Source organism: Macaca nemestrina, chromosome 12 (genome assembly GCF_043159975.1).
Source record: "Macaca nemestrina isolate mMacNem1 chromosome 12, mMacNem.hap1, whole genome shotgun sequence".
Classification (NCBI taxonomy): Eukaryota; Metazoa; Chordata; class Mammalia; order Primates; family Cercopithecidae; genus Macaca; species Macaca nemestrina.
The window spans coordinates 96,716,489-96,722,749 of record NC_092136.1 but is presented as its reverse complement, the minus strand read 5'-3'; positions in this window follow the sequence as shown (position 1 = coordinate 96,722,749).

Genomic DNA, 6,261 nt, shown 5'->3' with positions numbered 1-6,261 from the left:
AGTGTGCCAAGCAGAACAATGTGTAATTTAGGGAACCCGTACAGCATTTGGTATGAAAAAAAAAAGAAGGGGAGTTATTCAAAGCAGAAAGGGGTGAAGTTGGAGGAGGAAAAAAAAGCAAATTTCAGCTGAGGATACGAACAAGTACATGCCTGGGGAAAGAAGAATGACAATAGCTGGAAAAGACTTAAAATTATCCAGCAATATCTCTCTCATTACGTGGCTCAGCTTCACTGAAGACATAAAAATCTCTGTGATCAAGCAGCATAAAAAAGCACACAATTATCTGTTCAATATTTAGATACAGGAAAGATGTGCTGTAATGAAAGCATCACAAGGAAAATCCAGTTTGAGAGCAAAGATTGCTAAACTGAATATTATCTAAGTTTCTGTCAAACACCCAGACTTGGGCACAGGCTCATTGCCTAATCTCCCCATATGTACACCATCAATCTCATAACACACTCCATCAGCCAAACTCTGTCAGCACATTATTGAAAAAACACTGATTAAGGGAAAAAAATAAACCTAAAGTTATCTCTGACAAAGTTTACATAAAATGAATACCTCTAAAGAGAAAAACTGAATTTTTGTCCGAAGCATACAATTTCAGAGAAAGCATCTGCCAGTAAATATTTAAATTACCTCTCCTGATTTCTGACTTCCCTTCCAACATGTAAAGCACTTGGAGGTCATCAGGTCCATTCTTTTTTATTATTATTATATTTTAAGTTCTGGGATACATGTGCAGAACGTGCAGGTTTGTTACATAGGTATACAGGTGCCATGGTGGTTTGCTGCACCCATCAACCCATCATCGACATTAGGCATTTCTCCTAATGCTATCCCTCCCCTAGCTGCCCACCCCCCAATAGGCCCCAGTGTGTGAGTTCCTCTCCCTGTGTCCATGTGTTCTCATTGTTCAACTCCCACTTATGAGTGAGAACACATGGTGTTTGGTTTTCTGCTCCTGTGTTAGTTTGCTGAAAATGATGGTTTCCAGCTTTATGAATGTCACTGCAAAGGACATGAGCTCATCCTTTTTTATGGCTGCATTGTATTCCATGCTGTATATTTGTCATTTTCTTTATCCAGTCTATCATTGATGGACATTTGGGTTGGTTCCAAGTCTTTGCTATTGTGAATAGTGCTGCAATAAATTTACATGTGTATGTGTCTTTATTGTAGAATGATTTATAATCCTTTGGGTATATGCCCACTAATGGGATTGCTGGGTCAAATGGTATTTCTGGTTCTAGATCCTTAAGGAATTGCCACACTGTCTTCCACAATGGTTGAACTAATTTACACCCCCACCAACAATGTAGAAATATTCCTATTTCTCCACATCCTCTCCAGCATATTGTTTCCTGACTTTTTAATGATTGCCATTCTAACTGGTGTGAGTTGGTATCTCTTTGTGATTTTGATTTGCATGTCTCTAATGACCAGTAATGATGAGCTTTTTTTCATATGTTCCTTGGCCTCCTAAATGTCTTCTTTTGAGAAGTGTCTGTTCATATCCTTCACCCACTTTTTGATGGGGTTGTTTTTTTCTTGTACCTTTGTTTAAGTTCCTTGTAGATTCTGGATATTAGCCCTTTGTCATATGGATAGATTGCAAAAATTTTCTCTCATTCTGTAGGAGGCCTGTTCACTCAGATGATAGTTTTTTTTTTTTTTTTTTTTTTTTTTTTTTTTTTTTTTTTTTTTTTTTCTGTGAAGAAGCTCTTTAGTTTAGTTAGATACCATTTGTCAATTTTGGCTTTTGTTGCCATTGCTTTTGGTGTTTAATTCATGAAGTCTTTGCTGATGCCTGTGTCATGAATGGTATTGCCTAGGTTTTCTTCTAGGGTTTTCATGGTTTTAGGTCTTACATTTAAGTCTTTAATTCATCTTGAGTTAATTTTTGTATAAGGTGTAAGGAAGGGGTCCAGTTTCAGTTTTCTGCATATGACTAGCCAGTTTTCCCAACACCATTTATTAAATAGGGAATCCTTTCCCCATTGCTTGTTTTTGTCAGGTTTGTCAAAGATCAGATGGTTGTAGATGTGTGGCATTACTTCTGAGACCTCTATTCTGTTCCATTGGTCTATATATCAGTTTTGGTATCAGTACCATGCTGTTTTGGTTACTGTAGCCTTGTAGTATAGTTTGAAGTCAGGTAGCATGATGCCTCCAGGTTTGTTCTTCTTGCCCAGGATTGTCTTGGTTATGCAGGCTCTTTTTTGGTTCCATATGAAATTTAAAGTAGTTTTTTTTTTTCCAATTCTGTGAAGAAAATCAATGGTAGCTTGATGGGGATAGCATTGAATCTATAAATTACTTTGGGCAGTATGGCCATTTTCATGATATTGATTCTTCCTATCCATAAGCATGGAATGTTTTTCCACTTGTTTGTGTCCTCTCTTATTTCCTTGAGTAGTGGTTTATAGTTCTCCTTGAAGAGGTACTTCACATCCCTCGTAAGTTGTATTCCTAGGTATTTTATTCTCTTAGTAGCAATTGTGAATGGAAGTCCACTCACGATTTGGCTCTCTGTTGGTATGTAGGAACGGCTGTGATTTTTGCACATTGATTTTGTATCCTGAGACTTTGCTAAAGTTGCTTATCAGCTTAAAGAGATTTTGAGGTGAGACAGTGGAGTTTTCTAAATATACAATCATGTCATCTGCAAATAGAGACAATTTGACTTCATCTTTTCCTATTTGAATATCTATTCTTTCTCGTGCCTGATTGCCTTGGCCAGAACTTCCAATACTATGTTGAATAAATGTCAATTCTTAAAATAAGAAAAGCTGGGAAAATTGAAAATCAATGACTATGTGAACCTATCAGAAAACTGAGGTCATAGGACCAAAAAAAAAAAAAAATTCCCCCAATCTAGAGAGACAGGTACATCCAGAGAGGTAGAGAAACAGTAATATACTTAGAAATAGAAGCCCCTGGAAACATAAATTTAGAAGAACACATATAATTTTGGTGGATTCTAGGAGGCCAAGTATGGATCAATATAAAAGTAAAAAACTCCATAGAATTGAAGTTTGAAAGGGATCCCCATATTTCTGTGGACCTTACTATCAAGAACCCACCAGATTCTAATGATGAAGATCGACGTAAGAGTTCCTCTGGGTCTTAGTAAAGAAACAGAAACTCCTTTATAAGACATGGCAAGAGACTTCTTCATAATAAAAACTTTCCACAGAAAAGTATTTTGTCAGAATATAATTTTGAAACCTTATCATGGCTGGGGGAAGGGAATTCCTCCCCAGTAGAGATACCTCCAAAATCCTTTTACTCTCTAAAGGGAAAAAATACATAGTTAACAGGGTACGGTGTTTCAAGGAAATAGATTAGGAACACTGAACCCGAGAAAGAGATTAAGAGGCAGGGGTAGAGAGGGGAGGAAATATATCAGTGACGAAAAACTTGTGAAGGTCATAGCCACAAGACGCAAGCCCGCTAAAAATCTGAAACATCATCAAAAGATTATAAAATGCCCCTCCTGCCCTATACCCTCACATTCCAGCAAAAACAAGATAATATAACACTATAAGATTGGAGTAGAGCTGACAAAAACTGCAAGATCTATCAAAAAACTGCAAAAAAAAAAAAAAAAAAAAAAAAAAAAAAAAAAAAAAAACCCTAGACTATCTCTAAATAGTATTTTCAACAGCCCAAAGCCAAGAGGGGAGAAAAATACGACATTAGCAGTATTAAATACCTCTATCTTGCTGGGCACGGTGGTTCACACCTGTAATCCCAGCACTTTGAGAGGCCAAGGTGGGTGGATCACCTGAGGTTGGGAGTTTGAGGCCAGCGTGACCAACATGGAGAAACCCCGTCTTTACTAAAAATACAAAAAATTAGCTAGGCGTGGTGACACATGTCTGTAATCCCAGCTACTCTGGAGGCTGAGGTAGGAGAATCGCTTGAACCTGGGAGATGCAGGTTGCGGTGAGCTGAGCTCATGCTATTGCACTCTAGCGTAGACAACAGGAGTGAAACTCCATCTCAAAAAAAAAAAATCCTGTATCACCAACAGCTACAGCAAGCATTAAAAACAGCCCAACTCCTAATAGAATAACATATGATCTCACAATCAAGGTCTATTTACCTTACTTCCTATCTATATCCTGCTCTTCTCTTTGATTTCTAATTTTATTTATTTGAGTGAAATTATTTACAATAACATGATATAGATATATCCTAAGGGTTCATTGACAGATGATTAAAGAAATTGCTCTCTCTCTCTACATACACATACACACACACACACATATATATACATACACGCACACACACACATATATACACATACATACACGCAATGGAATATTATTTAACCTTAAAAAAGAAGATTCTGGTATTTGTGACAATATAAATGAACCCAGGATTATGCTAAATGTAACAAGCCAGATACATAAAAATTACTGTATAATCTAACTTATATATGAAATTTAAAAGACAGAGGAAAGACAAAAACTGAAATTTATGGAAACAGAGATTATATAGGTAGTTACCAGGATTGAAGAGGTGGGGGAAATATAGGCATAAAGGGTACAAAAATGCAGTTATTTGGATAAATAGGTCTAGAGATCTACTTTACATCATAAGGTTTATAATTAAGGATATTATATTGTATATTGGAAACTTGCTAAGAGAGTTGATTTTAGGTACTCCTACCCTTACCCCAAAACAAAATGGGTAGCTATGTGAGATGATGGATATGTTAATTTACTTGACTATAGTAATCACTTCAGTATGTATATGTCAAAACACCATGCTATGCTGTTTGGGAAAAAACACAAACTGTTTTTTCTCTGCTCTCATACCACATCAGCCTTCAACATGAAGGGTTCTACGATCACATGTTGGGGGGTGGTTTCTCTCCATCATCAAGTGAGCAATGAATTCTGCAGCAGACACCAGCTGGGTATCCTCCAATTCAATTCCGACATTATCTACCTAAAGATAGCATCAGATCCCACAGATTAAGTGCCAATCCAATACTGCCCCCGACTTCAGACAATGTTCACAATTCTGAGCCTCTGAAACTTCTGACCCTCTAGCTTCACATTGGGGTTCCCATGACTCCATCTTTTGGTTCAATTAATTTGCTAGGGAGACTCACAAAACTAAGGGAAACACTTTTGTGTTTACCGTTCAGTGTAAAGGACATTACAAAAGATAGAGACGAAGAGATGCACAAGGCGAGGTATGGGGAAAGGAACAGGGAGCTTCCATCCCACCCTGGGTGTGCTACTCTCCAGGAAACTTGTATGTTCAACACCCCACTCTCAGTAATGGATAGATCATCCAGAGAGAAAATCAACGAAGAAACATTGGAGTTAAACTATACACTAGATCTAAATGACATTTACAAAACATTTCACCCATCTTCTGTAGAATACCCATTCTTTTCATCAGCACATGGAACGTTCTCCAGAGTAGATCATATTTTAGGCCACAAAACAAATCTGAAAAAATTCAAAAAAGTAGAAATTATGTCAAGTACCTTTTCTGACCACAATGGAATAAAACTAGAAATTAATAAAAAGAAGAACCTCAGAAACTTTATAAACATATGTCAATTAAATAGCATGTTCCTCAATGATAAATGGGTAAATGAAGAAATCAGACAAGAAATTTTAAAATTTCTTGAAACAAATGAAAATGGAAATACAACATAACAAAATCTATGGGATACAGCAAAAGCAGTACTAACAGGGATGTTTATAGCAATATACCTCAAGGAACTAAAAAACAAGGACAAACCAAACCCCAAATTAGCAGAAGGAAACAGCAAAGATCAGAGGAGGAATAAATATAATTGAAACAATAAAACATAAAAAATATTAACAAAACAAAAATTTGGTTTTCTGAAAACATAAAATCAGGAAACTTTTGGCTAAATAAAAAAGAGAGAAGACCCAAATAAATAACATTTGAAACAACAAAAAAAGATGTAACAACTGAGGCGTCAGAAATACAATGAATCATTTCAGACTATTATGAACTTTACACCAACAAACTAGAAAACCTTGAAGAAATAAATACATTTCTAGATACATAAAACCTAGCAATACTGAGACATAAAAAAGTAAAACCTCAATAAACCAATAATGAGTAATGTGATTGAGGCTATAATAAATAGCTTCCAACTAAAGAAAAGCCCAGGACCTGATGGCTTCACTGCTGAATTCTAACAAACATTTAAAGAGCTAATACCAATTTTACTCAAACTCTTCAAAAAAATTA